The following is a 14,117-nucleotide window of genomic DNA, read 5'->3' as shown; positions in this document are numbered from 1 at the left end:
CCAAACATTAATCACTAAAATTGGACATATATGGATACAAAGACCAAATCTTAGCCATTGGCATATCTGTTTAAACAAATCATAAATATATGTACCCAGAAAAAATGTTCACAGTAACATTATTTGTAATAATTTAAACCCCTACACAATCAAAATGTCAATAATGGCATGGAAGATTTTACCTATGAAATTAAATACGATGATAATTTTTTAAAAACTCAAAATGAGTTTTGGAGTAATAGTCATCATAGTATCAGGCTTTACAATTTCAAGAGTCTTGAAACCTTTTAAAATTAAAAATAAAGGACCACACAGAGCTAAATTAATTTTGAAAAAATAAGGGTCATAATGAAGTCCTTTCCCTATTAGGCTTTAGCATGTGTGTTATAAAGACATTATGATAAGGGCAGTATGATAATGGATTAGGAACAGATAATCAGACAAAGACATACACAATTTGGAGACATTTATAAGTGTTTTATGTAGAAAATATATGGTCTCACAAGTCAAAGGGTAAAGAGTTTAATTTATAATGTAGTGTTAGGAAAATGGGTTTGTTACATGAAAGAGAGTAAAACTAAAATTATGCTGTTTAAAATGTCTGACCTAGGATTAATGTAAAACTTGTATAAAAGCAAATTTAAAAACATGATGTATAGAAATATGCAAAATATTTTTATGTCTTAGGAATGGTTAAGCACTACACTAAACATGCCAAAATAAATCACAAATCATACGGGAATAAATAATAAGTTTGAATTAATCATACTGAGGTTTCACTGTCTAAGTCTAGAGTTTCTGTTCAATAAAATCCAACTTGTGCAAATTTAACAGAGATTTAACATATTAGAATATATTTGCAAAACATAAAATCAACGGTGAAAGAGTATCTATGATACAAAAGAAGTCCTAATTAAAATGGACCAAAAAGCAAAAGAAACAATAGAAAAATGGACAAAGTCAGTTTGTAGAAAAGCAAAAGTAAGTCATTAACAATTAAAGAGACAGTCAACTTCTTTAGTGTGTAGAATAAGTAAAACATTAGTAAGGTGCTGCTCTACATATATCAGTGTGGCAAAAAGTGAGTAAGGTTGAAACTGAGAAGTTTTCTGAAAACAGAAAACTATCTTGCCCTTCCTGCAGGAATGTACACAGGTGCAACCCTACTGGCAGTATTAGATAGTTTAAGTATTAGCATTCATGGCTCAAAAATCCTAGAAAGATTCTTATAAATTTCCCAAACAAGCCAAGAGTGAGATTTTAATTGCAGTGGTACGTGGTGGTAAGGAGTACAAGGCAGTGTAGGGGCACATTATTGAGGGATAGATGAAATACAAACAGTGAAATACTTTCAGGAGTCAAAAGCCAAAAAGGCTACTTGTATGGCAAGCAGTGTGAATAGGTCTTTAAACAATGCTGAGTAAAAAATCACGACAGGAAATATCTATAGCAACATGTCATTTACATTAGTCAAATGCACGATCTACGTATTTTAAAAGAATAAATACAATTTAAAGATACATTCTATTGGGTACGAGGCTTAATACCTGGGTGACAAAATAATCTGTATAACAAGCCCCCATGACACAAAGTTTACCTATACAACAAACCTGCACAAAAACAAAAGTTATATTAAAATATATGTGTGTGTGTATATATATATATTCTAAGCACTCAGGACAGCAGGGAACATAACTGGGGAATAGGCATAAGAGAAAATGAATAGATGCATAAAAAATTTAATCTGGAAAGTGAAATTAAATCATTTACTGCTCTAATGCAAACATGTTAAAAATACAAAAGTTAAAATTTATCATAAAATCTAAAATTGCACAGAACCAAGCATACATAATATTTTTAAAAAATTTACTGCATTCTATCCGGGAAACAAACCTTTCTTGAACCTGGTATTTGTAAGCCAACATGTGTACCTGTGAGATTATTGTTTATTGCCTTCTAGAGTACACTCATGTTAATTAGCACAAACATCAGCTCAGTAAAAATTAATAAAGAAATATGTTTAACTGCCATATGTTTCTATTAATTAATGCATGCCATTGCAATTATCCGTAATTGCTAAGCAAAGATCAGACAATTACTGACCCTAATCAATATCACAAAGTTAGACTTTCCAATTAATGGAAGTTTATGAGGATTTTGAGCTTGGATTCCAGTCATGTCCACAGAGTTTATAAAATAACCTATGCTAATCATTCACACCCAATACCTCTGAGAAGAAATAAAACTCTGGTAGTAAATCCAAGACTCAAATGCAATGTTGCCTGAACTTGAATTGAACTCTGATAACTATTTGTTGGGTGGATTTGGACATCAAAAACTCAACTAAAGCTTTGTTTGAGGAGCCAAGCAGCCGGAACCACTGACTGCATCTTGGGGATGCCATTCCCATCACAGTCTCGTAGACTTGAGTATTTATTATGACAGTTCTTGGCTAATGGTAGTAAATTATTCATAAAATGGGGTGACATTCTGATTGTTTTAGAGGGTGACATTCGGGTCAGCTGAGGTTTTAAGAACAGCATCACTAGTTTCAAAGAGGTGTGAAGGTGATTTCCTCTTTTGCTACTATCTTCCTCAGTTCAGCTCATCTTCCTCTATTATTTTATTCGTGATAAAAGAGAGACGTTTTGCCCTGTCTCCTGCTAATCCAATGCCTATGTCATACAGGTTATCTATTACTACTCTTTAAAAGATAGGCTCTACCTCCTCATGCTTAGCCTTTTCCTCATACAACAAAATATTTCGAGTGGGAGTCACCTAGAACCAAATATGAAAACAAGCCCATAAATCATAAATACCAAAAATATAGAAACAATTATGTAAGTAAAATAATTTGTATGCAGTTTACATTGAATTTTATGAATTTTATCTCTTGTTTACTGCAAGCCCTCCAGCACAGAGTCCTAGTTTTGTCTGTGTGTGTGCGTATGCATGTGTAGTGTATTGTTGTATTCTGAATACACTGAGTTATCTCATTGGTTTTGCCAAAAACACTCATGATACATATTTCTATCACTATGGAGGAACAGTTAGCTTTTTGAGTAATTGTGTCAGGGATGCCCAGGACCATTGTCGGGTTCAGAGATTCACCACAGCGACTCACTGAAATCAGCAAAGCTGTTACACTCATGGTAATAGTTTATTACAGTTAAAAGATACAGCTTAAAAATAGCAAGAGAAAAGACACTTATGGCAGATGGTCCAAGAGAGAACAGGAACAAGCTTCTAGTTGTCCTTTCTCACTGGAGTCACTGAAACAGTGCTTAATTCTCTAAGCAACGATGTGTGACAGCACATGTAAAATGGTGGCAATCAGAGAAGTTCACCTGAACCATGGTTCCCAGGGTTTTTGACTTATATGACTTACAGGTTTTTTACCTATATGACTTAAAGGTAAATGTATAGGCATGTGGCTCTCATTTGATTCACCTTAGCTACTCCGACCCAGAACCCCCAGAATTCAAACTGGTACAGTGTGACCCAAAGTCTAGGAACAGAAAACAAGCATCTAACATTAATCACATTGTTAGCATAAACTGGCATTCCCAAGGTCTCAAATCTACAGAAGCACTCTTTGTATTTCAAAAGATTCCAGGAGTTCAGAGGTTATCTTTCAGGAACTGACCAAAGGCTGGTCCTGAAGACCTTTGGAATCTGCAGGTTGGGCAAGCTAGACCTGCTGAGTTAACCCTTTGCTGCACAATAATATTGAAGAGTATAGGCATCTGGAATAGCTACTTTTTCTCCATTTTTCTCAGTGGCACCTGTATGAAAGGGTAAGGTAGTGGTAATTGGTAAAAAGGGCTCTCAAGGAAGCTTTCTTTAAAACTACTATTTTTCTTAAGTTGCACATATACTTAGAAGGATGACAACTGCAATCAATCACACTCTATCCAGCTGCCCTTTAGCTACCTCTCTTACCGTAATAACTTCTGAAAAATTCAGTGGAAACTTCCAGAAGAACAGGCACTCTAGGGTATGCTCCTTGCTTTCTCATTGGCCCACTTAGTCTTGAATCTCACGTTACCCAGTGGTCTACATGGCATCATTTTCTCACTGAGTGCCTACTCTTGGCACGATAACTGTGTTTGCTGAATCTGCTTTCACTCCCTGGCACCCCTCCACTAACAATTTGGATGTAATGGTGTAGTGTGCTTTGTTCAATTTGATGGCAAGTTTACAAGTGAGGCTGCTGATTATTGCATCACAGTTCAACAACTCTGGGTGATAGTGCACAAAAGCATAGCCTTTCCATCATGGCCATGGCATCTGGTGGGGTACACAGGCACAGACAAGCCATTGGCAGGAGGACTTATTATTAGTCATGGCTGATCCTGATCATCTAGAGCCCAGAGTGTGGGCAAAGCATTTCTTTCCTTTGCCCTTCTGTCACCTTTCAGTCTACAAACAGCCTGCTTTTAGTGGATTCCTTAAATTCCCTTATTCTTGGACCTCCCCTCCGTTCTTTTACCCTTCTGGGTTCTGCAGAGATCCTAGGCTTCACCCTTATAACTATTTCAGTTGAGATTACTGAGCTAGGTTTGCTCCTTATAACTGAGACCAGGGATATCAAGTGATTGTTCTTTGGCTAGATTAGAGACCGATTTATGACTTTATTATTATTTTTTTAACCTAGGAGCACTATAAAGGATCTTTACCTTTATGAAATTACAAGGAAAGAAACATCTTCAGCTAATGTTGATGATCTCTTAGTGAAGGAGAAAGATAATAGTGCTCTGTTTTATATGTTTTCACTGTTATGTTTCTACTCTTTTATTTGTAAACAAGTATCTTGCCAGTGTTTACATATGCACAAATCTGTATGGCTATATATTGTACACATAAATTAGAAACTCTGGAGTTGGCTCCCAACAATTTGTGTTTTGACATGTCCTTCAGGTGCTTCTAAAGCACACTCAGATTTAAGAACCACTACACATATGAGTTTAAAAATTAGGCATTGTAGATTAATATTATTGTGATGTTTTATGCTTGAGAAATAGATACACGAGTAATAGAGATAACTTGTGATTGTGATACAAGAGATAACTTGTGATTTCTGAATATCTAGAAATCAGTGAATGATAGCTACAGATAATATTGTCCCCGTCTTTCAGTTTAAGCAGAGGAATGTTTCTTGCTGTCACCAAAATTTCTTCCTTGTGTCAAATAAAGCAGTTGATCCATGAATAGTTGGTTTTGATTGGGGAGGGTGACGTTTTCCTTCAGCAGACCTGATGACAGAGCAGCTCTGTCCCCACATTTTTTCTAGATGCAAATTATGTGTAAAAATGTCAATGAAAACGTGTTTCTGCTTCAGATATAACAGATTCGATTCTCTAGATAGATGGAAACTAGGCAAGGTCAATGTATCTACTGTTTTATCCCTGCACCAAGTACTAAAAATAACTGGACTCAATATCAAGAGAACATGTATGAGCACAACAGAATATTTTTCAATAAATATCTTTCTAGTCTTAAAAAGTATCAGACAGTAAGCTAAAATTGCTCTTATATATATATTATATCTGATCTGTACATATCCAGTCTATCAACTTGCCTATCTCATCGTCAGTTTATGGGATAGAATGAAAAATATGATCCCCAAGGAAATTCAGGTCTTAATCCTCAAAACCTGTGAATATGTTATCTTACGCTGAAAAGGGGAGAGAAGACTTGGCAAATGTGATTAAGGTTATGAACCTTGAGAGTGGGAGATTATTTTGGATTATCTGTGACCCCAGTCTGATCACATGGCTCCTTTAAAGTGGAGTAACTGTCCTGGCTGTAGTCAGAGAGTTCTGTGACTGTGGAAGCAGCCCCAAGAGATGTGATATGAGAACCACATGATGTCAGTTTCTGGTTCTGCCATGTCGGGGCTATGCTCAAGGGCTAGAGAAAGTCCTCTAGAAGTTAAGAGTGTCTCTGAACTGATAACTAGAGCCAACAAGAAAACACAGACCTCAGTCTCTGCATTTGTGTTATTGGACAGTTTTCACCAGTGTTACAATATATAATTCTGTAGTAAGCCACGATATTTATTATGTGGAATTTTCACTTCTTTCTTCTTCAAAATTAACACCTTTGTTCTTGGCTTTTCATTTTAATAAGCATTATAATATTAATTGTTTACTCATACCGAATGGGTTAAAAATAAAACAGGGGCATTTTGATTGAAAATACATTGCCTTAGCAGGGCATGGTGGCTCACACCTGTAATCCCAGCACTTTGGAAGGCCTAGGCAGACGGATCACGAGGTCAGGAGATCAAGACCATCTTGGCCAACATGGTAAAACCCCATCTCTACTAAAAATACGAAAATTAGTTGGACGTGGTGGTGTACGCCTATAGTCCCAGCTACTCGGGAGGCTGAGGCAGGAGAATCCCTTGAACCCGGGAGGCGGAGGTTGCAGTGAGCCAAGCTCATGTCACCTCACTCCAGCCTGGCAATGGAGCAAGACTCCATCTCAAAAAAAAGAAAAAGAAAAAAAAGAGAATGCATTGCCTTTGTAGGTTGATGTAGGTATAACTGGCATGCACCTTTTCACAGTGTATCATCCTCAAGAGTAACATGGTGAACTTACTCATTTACCTAGGCCTTTCAAAGATCTTTCAATCAATTTTATATTTTTCTTCATGAATTTTTTTACACATTATTTTTGTTGGATCATGCATTTCTTGAACATTGTTTTTGTAAAATATGAAATTATTATTCATTTTGTTTCATAAAAGCAAGTAAAGCATAAATTTCCTTCTGAATACCATTAAGCTTCCATCGAAATTCAGTATCTGCACCCATTAATTACCCTTGCTTCGCTCTATGATTGAACATTATCAACATATTTAAAAAACAATTTAAAAAATTATGTAAAAATTATATGAAATTTGTATTGCAGAGAATTCTTGCCTTGTGATTGTTTGGCTTGCGGGTTTCTGACTTTATGATAGTTTTATCAAGGTGTTAAGTGTGTTTTCAACTTATATTTTTGACTTAAAATGGGTTTATCAGGTCACAACCCCATCATAAGTTGAGGAGCATCTGTATTTTATTATTTTAACTTAACTTCCTTTTTAAATGTGTATTTATAAATTTTAAGTGTATTGGATCTTTTGATATTTAAAGCAATGAAGTATACTTAAATTTTAAATTAAAAACTGTAAATAGCATAACTGGGAAAATATTCCAACACAACTTATTATTGACATGTAAGAAACATGAGACACCTGAATTTAATAGAAATTGGCAAAGATATGTATGATTACCTATCAAAAGAAGAATTAGTGATCCATATTATTCAATTGGTAATATCAATGCTAAATGAGTATGTATTAATTTGGTTCATTGGAAAGTTTCAGGGAGATACTGGCCAAACAACTTGAAACATCTAATGTTAAATTTTCATTTCAAGTACAAGAAAACTCCTAAAATACTCCATAGAAATATTCTACTGTAGTAAATCAGATGATCTGAATTGATGGAAATGGCAAACTATTGACTAAAATCTATTTCAGGAAAAAACAGCTGTTGAAGTCAGCTGTTCTGGTATAAATAAAACAAGTTAAACCATAAGGGCAGAATCTTAGAAATTTGGAAACATAATTATGCCATCTGGAAATAAATAGACTAACCAGAGAATAGAGATTTGGAGAAAATAAAATTAAAAATAACTTGAAAAACAATAACAAATATGTGTTATCTATACTCGAAGTCCAATTTGCTTACCGCTTATAAGATCACTATGTTTCTGTAACTGTATTGTACTGTATCCCCGTTATCTGTTATTTGTCAATTTATTTATAGTATATATATAGTGGTTTTCTAAGCTATATTTTCCATGCATAAACTAAGTTACATTTTATTACATGACCCAGGTTTATTGTTCATAAATCAAGTCATAGAAATGAAAGATCTCAGAAATTTTTTATGTGGCGATCAGAATGTTGATATGTGTGTGTGTGTGTGTAGAGAGAGACATACAGGGAGGGTGAGAGTGTGTGTGTGTGTGTGAGAGAGAGAGAGAGAGAGAAAAAGAGGGAAAGAGAGGGAGAGAGAGAACAATCTACATTGTTCTCTTACTCCATGCTAAAGTGTTTTTGAAAACATACTTGATCTTCAGGATCAACATTACTAAGCAAGAAAACGACCAAGAAATGATGAAGACAATTATTCCTACTGTGACAAACAAGCATGTCATACAAAAATGAGACTGTGCCTTTAAATTATTTATGTATTTCTGTGTGTGTATATTATATCATCTTCTCAGAATGGACTGCCCTGATTATCTTACCTAGAGCAGCTGCTGCTATACTGTCCAAACTCCTCAACAACGAATACATTCTATACCTAGGGCACAATTTTGTGTTTAAGATAAATAATCATAGAATCATATTAGAAGTTGTATAATTGCCTATGTAATAAAATTAATTTGAATGTCATTTATATTTCAGTAGCCTATTATTTTTCATTATAAGGTCAGAAAAACATTTCACTTGTAAAAAACATGAGAGATATGAACATAAGAGATATGAGTACAAATCTAAAATTTCTCTGTGTCATACATTTACTTTAATGAATAATCGACATTTCTGTTATATTAATAAGGACAATATTAAATACAACATGCTAAAAAATGTGTGGCAATAGTAAACATGATTTCAGTGAATCTAACAGAATTGAAAATGCATAAATTGACATTCTTATGAATACTGATTACACACACATATGACTAGAAATGGGCATGATTTTCAGATCACATAAAAACTTTGAAGTTTTAAATTACATTCTGTGTATACCTAATGATGTTTTCCATTTGCAAGACAGAGAAAGCCAGACAAAGAGAGAGGAAGAAAGAGAAACAGAAGAGAGATAATTTGGTTCAAGTCTCTAACTCATTGATCAAAAATAGGACTGCCATAAACATTCAGAGAGAATTTCTAGTCAGAATTAAACCAATAATGACAGTATTCTATAGTCATTTCAGCTCCTAATAAATCCCTTCTCCATGAATGCTCATAATTCAAGTCTGTTGGTATTAAAATACAGAGCTAAATTTTTTCAAAGAATATTACCATTATTTTTGTTACATTTGAAAAAATGCTGTATTTCAATTTGAAGAATGCAGAAAATAAAGCTCTTAAATGTTGTCTGTCAGATATGTAGCAGATCTGACACACAGTCCAGCATTACTAATATTGCTTCACAACTAACTATATTTTAATAATTTCTAAAAGCAATAATTATAAATATATTTTCCCCCAGAAAGGATCTATGTCTGAACATTTTACCCATCTTATAACGTTGAAATACTTTGCTAAATCTAATTCAAGTAAATATTGCTTTAGTAGGCACCAAATTGATACATTTCCTCCTTCTAGCCTAAGTAGATCATACATATTTGAACAACAGCATCCAGAATAAGTTGAAAAGAAAAATCTTTGATCAAGATTGTGAAAGCACTGTTTGTTGTCTAGTGAAGTTACGGAGATTAGCCCACAATTTTACTTTCTATTCTTTAACCATTTTTTTGCCCTTATTGTTCTAGGATAATTTATGTTCAGCTGTTAAATTATATACATTTTTTTCCTTTTAAATTTATGCTTTGAGATCCCTTGTGCTGTGTTGTCTAATTTTTTATTGTGATTATCAATATACTGTTCAGAAAGGTGACTCCAAAAATAGCAAAATGATGGTATAACAATGTATGTACTTAAGTTACTTCATGCCATGAGAGTAAAAGCTGAGAAATTAACAAGGCCTGATATTTGAAGAAGTTTCCTTAATTACTAGTAGAAAATGTTAGAATTTTATTTATTAAAGTGAGCTACACAAAAATTTAAATTCTAATTATTTATTGAACATTTACTAAATATTATGTGTTGTGTAAAATGCTTTTCATGCTTACTTTAATTTCATTCTCACAATGACCAGCAAAATATGATGGAATGGCATAGAAGAGAAAACTGCAGTTTTACAGAATAAGTAACCCGACAAAGATGGCTGGACTTTGGCCCAAGTATTCCAGGCAAGGTATTAACTATAACTCTAGAATTTATGCTAAGAAAGTAACTTTGCATCAGTCTGAATATTTTTTCTTTATAAGAAAATAGACCTTAGTCTTCAGAGATTTACTTGGTCCTTTGTATCAACAATAAACACTAGTGAAATAACCATCAATTTCTTCCCAAAAAGTACATGTAGAACATACCTTTAGTACAGCAGTGATATGATCAGAGAAGTGCCTCATGCCACAACAACATTTTCTTCTAGGAAGTCCAGTAAGCTTCTCTTGCCTATAGGAGGGCTTTGACGCAAAATGGTCCTTAGGAAGTGCTTTTGGTGGAGGGACTACTTGAGGTTTTATTTCTGATCCCACAGAGCTTCTTATGAAATACTTATACAAAGATAGATGTTTCAGGATAAATAAAACCTTTATCTCTTCTACAAAACTGACATTCTATTTAAAAACAATCCTTTATCACGTCAACGATTGCAAAGACTAACAAAGGCACTGTTATATTTTGAAGAGTGGCCATGCATTATTATTCAGTATTGTTTCTTATTCTAACATCAATAAAATAATTTATAATGAAAATTTAGAAGATGAAAACAGTTCAGCAGTCTCAACTACCAAAGGTAGATCTTAGTAGTGATGTCAGCAAGATAGTCAAACAGGAAATCTCAGGCTCTACTTGGCCCACAGAAAGTTTAACTAGCAACTATCCACGAACTAGAACATCCTTTGAAAACCCCTACACCTGGAAACCAGCCAGAGATACCAGCATGGGATGTAGAATTGAATGAAATCTGAATCTGAAGGGTAAGAAGAATAGTCTCACTCTACCTGGGCCTCCCCATTCCTTTTCCCCAAATTGGCACAGCAAATGGAGATGGTTTCCCTGCACTCACAATTTCTCCCAGGAAGAAAGAGAATAAGAGGCAATCATTCAGTTTTCCTAATGTTCTAAGATGCTACTCAGGAAGTCCACTCTGGTTTCACCTCTTGGAGAATACTAGGGGAAATGGCATGGCTTGACTGCCCTAGGGTCAGGTAGAAACAAAAAAGTTACTGGTGCACAGATCTTGGTGGTATCTCTGTGTTCCTGACAGCTGTGCTTCCCGGTCAGGGATATCAGCCAACCTCACAGCACAACGACAAAGTTAATCTGGTTCAGGTTCCCTTCAGAGGCACAGTGGGAATACAATTTAACTTGAGCCCCTAGACTGCTAGTCTCTGGGCTCAGCCTTAGAACCCACGAGAACAACTCTGCCCAGTCAGGGAAACACAGCTTCACCTATTTGTGAGAAGAGAAGAGGTAGACTGGGCCTGACCAGGGAAAACAAGTAGCAGCTCCACACAGCCAAAAAACCCACACAATGACTCCAACCAGGAAAGAATATGTCCACCTTTCTATATTTTGGAGAAACACAAGGGCTAGTCTTACATTATCCGGGAAGTCAATGAGACAATAAACTCAGCTGGAAGCCCACTTCATGGCTCCACCCAGTTAGGGAGAAAAATCTTCAGTTTTATATAAGTAGTATATTGTAGCCTCAGGTCTTACCTGTCCAGGGTTGTGACCCTGCCTAACTTCAGAGTCTAACTTGCAATCTTGCCTAACTATAGATTTCAAATAGCAGAATTTTCCGGCCAGGAATACATCTTATGACTGAATTGAACAGAAGCCATTGTATTATCCAGCCAGTAGTTTCATCTGACAGAAAAGCCCAGACAGTGGTCTCGTTGGTCAGTAAAGCCTATCAGTAGCCCATTCTGACATCACAGCAAAGATAGTGGATCAGCCAACTAGAGAACTCAGCAATTTCTACCTGCCTGGGATTTTCACTATCTAACCTTCCAGAATCACAGGCTAGAGCAAGTATGTGAAGCTCTGGGCTGGGAGTGGTGGATCATGCCTATAATCCTTGCCCTTTTGGAGGCAGAGGAGGGAGAATTGCTTGAAGCCAGGAGTTTAAGACAAGCCTGGGCAATAAGATAAGACTCTGTGTCTACAAAAAAGAAAAAGTAAAAACAAAATTAGCCAGACACAGTGGTGTGCACTTGCAGTCCCAGCTACTCAGGAGGCTTAGGAGAGTAGATTGCTTGAGCCCCAGAAGTTTGAAGCTGTGAGATATGATTGCCACTGTACTCCAGCGTGGATGTCACAGCAAGACCCTGTCTCAAAAATGAAATAACAAAATAGTGATTCTTTGTTCCTGCCAAAGAACTCCTGTAAAGGCCAGAAAACAAAGCTATCTCCTAAAATGTGCAGATAACAACATAAAAACACAAGGATTACAAAGCATCAGGGAATCATGACACCTCAATAAAAAATAAGTAGGCTCTATTCATGAACCCCAAAGAAATGAAAATTTGTGAAATAACTGAAAAGAATCAGAATAATACTCATAAAATAGTTCAGTGAATGACAAGGATATGCAGATATACAATTTAGTAAAATTTGGCAAACAATACAAGAAAGAAGATAGAAGATCAACAGAAAGGAGAAACAATAAAAAGAGCCAGATAGGAATTCTAGAGATGAAAAACACAATGACTGAACTAAAAATTTCAACACAAAACTTCAAGAGAAGACTGGGTTGATCAGTCAGAAGAAACAGTGAGCTGGACAGAACATCCAGTCACTGGAGAAAAAAGACAAAATAGAGAAAAAGAATGAAAAAAGCCTATGGGAATTATGGGACACAATCAAGAGACTAAACCTTTGCATAATAGAATTTGTAGAATAAGAACAAAGAGAAAAAGGGCCAGAAAGCACATGTGAAGGAATAATGGCCAAATAGTTCCTTAATCAGAGAGTAGGTGCCAACATTAAAGTATAGGAAGCACAATGATCTCCAGTAAAATCCACCAGAAAGAGAAGTACACCAAGACATAATAATCAAACTACTAGAAATCAAAGACAAATAAAAAATTCTGAATGCAGCAAGAGACAAGAAACATACCAGATACAAGAAAGTCCCAACATGACTGTCAGCAGAATTCTCAGCAGAAATCTTATAGGCTAGGAGAGAGTGGCATGATATATATGAAGCGCTGAAGGAAACCTCTCAACTAAGAATACTTTATCCAACAAATTTTTTTAGAAAGAAAGCAAACAAAGATTTTTACAGAAAAACAAAATTTAAGGGAGTTTAGTTGATTATCATTAGACCAGTGTTACAAGAAATGATAAAGACAGTTCTTCAAGCTGAAATTAAAAAATCCTATTGATTTAAAAAAATTAAAAAGTATAAAACTTACTTGTAACAGTAAGTACTCAGATTCAGAATAATACTGTAACAATTATGTGTTAACTATGTATATCTTTAGCTATGTTGGAAAACAGTAGGGAGGCACATCAAAAAACTAAAAATAGAATTACCATATGTTCTAGCAATGTCACTACTGGGTATATATTCAAAGGAGTTAAAATCAATATGGCCAAGAGATGTCTGTGCTTTCATCTTGCTTGCAGCATTATTCACAATTGCAGATATTTGGAAATAATCTAAGTGTCTATCCATGGATGAATGTATTTTTTAAATGTATATAGACACAAAATATTATATAGTCTTAAAAACACAGGAAATTCTGCCATTTGTGACAACAACAATAAGCCTGGAGGACCTTGTGTTAAATGAAACGAGCTAGGCACAGAAAGACAAATACTATATGATCTCACTCATATGTGAAATCTAAACAAAACTGAACTCATCAAAGTAGAGAGTAGAATGATGGTTACCAGAAGCTGGGAAGCTGGGTGGAGGGGCAAAGGGTAGATGATAGTCAATGAGTACAAAGTTATAATTAAATAGGAGGAATAAATCTGGAATTCTCATGGCAAAGAAGAGTGACAGATAAAAATCATAAATTGTATATTTCAGAATAGCTATAGGAGGGGATTTTGAATGTTCTCACCACAAAGAAATGATAAATGTTTGAAGTGACAAACATGCTAATTGCCATGATTTGATGATTACAAAATATATACATGTATGAAAACATCATATTGTATTCCAAATATGTACAATCAGTATTTTTCCATCAAAAATAAAATAAAATAAAAAAGTTTGAAGTAAAACATTAAGATTTGA

General features: G+C 35.0%; 1 long non-coding RNA gene across 1 annotated transcript in view; it reads right to left on the bottom strand.

The window, feature by feature from the left end:
* LOC105529061 overlaps positions 1-11,715 on the bottom strand; it is a 41,057-nt gene extending 29,342 nt beyond the window's left edge. The window contains exons 1-2 of the long non-coding RNA XR_001004444.1: positions 11,585-11,715; positions 8,311-8,366 (exon numbers count right to left, since the gene is read on the bottom strand). This is a non-coding gene — a long non-coding RNA (uncharacterized LOC105529061). The remainder of the gene's footprint in view (positions 1-8,310; positions 8,367-11,584) is intronic.
* Positions 11,716-14,117: the final 2,402 nt, after the last annotated feature.

This window comes from Mandrillus leucophaeus, unplaced genomic scaffold (assembly GCF_000951045.1).
Source record: "Mandrillus leucophaeus isolate KB7577 unplaced genomic scaffold, Mleu.le_1.0 Scaffold746, whole genome shotgun sequence".
NCBI classification, from domain to species: domain Eukaryota; kingdom Metazoa; phylum Chordata; class Mammalia; order Primates; family Cercopithecidae; genus Mandrillus; species Mandrillus leucophaeus.
The sequence above is the reverse complement of the archived record's forward strand: the minus strand, read 5'-3'. Positions and strand labels throughout refer to the sequence as shown.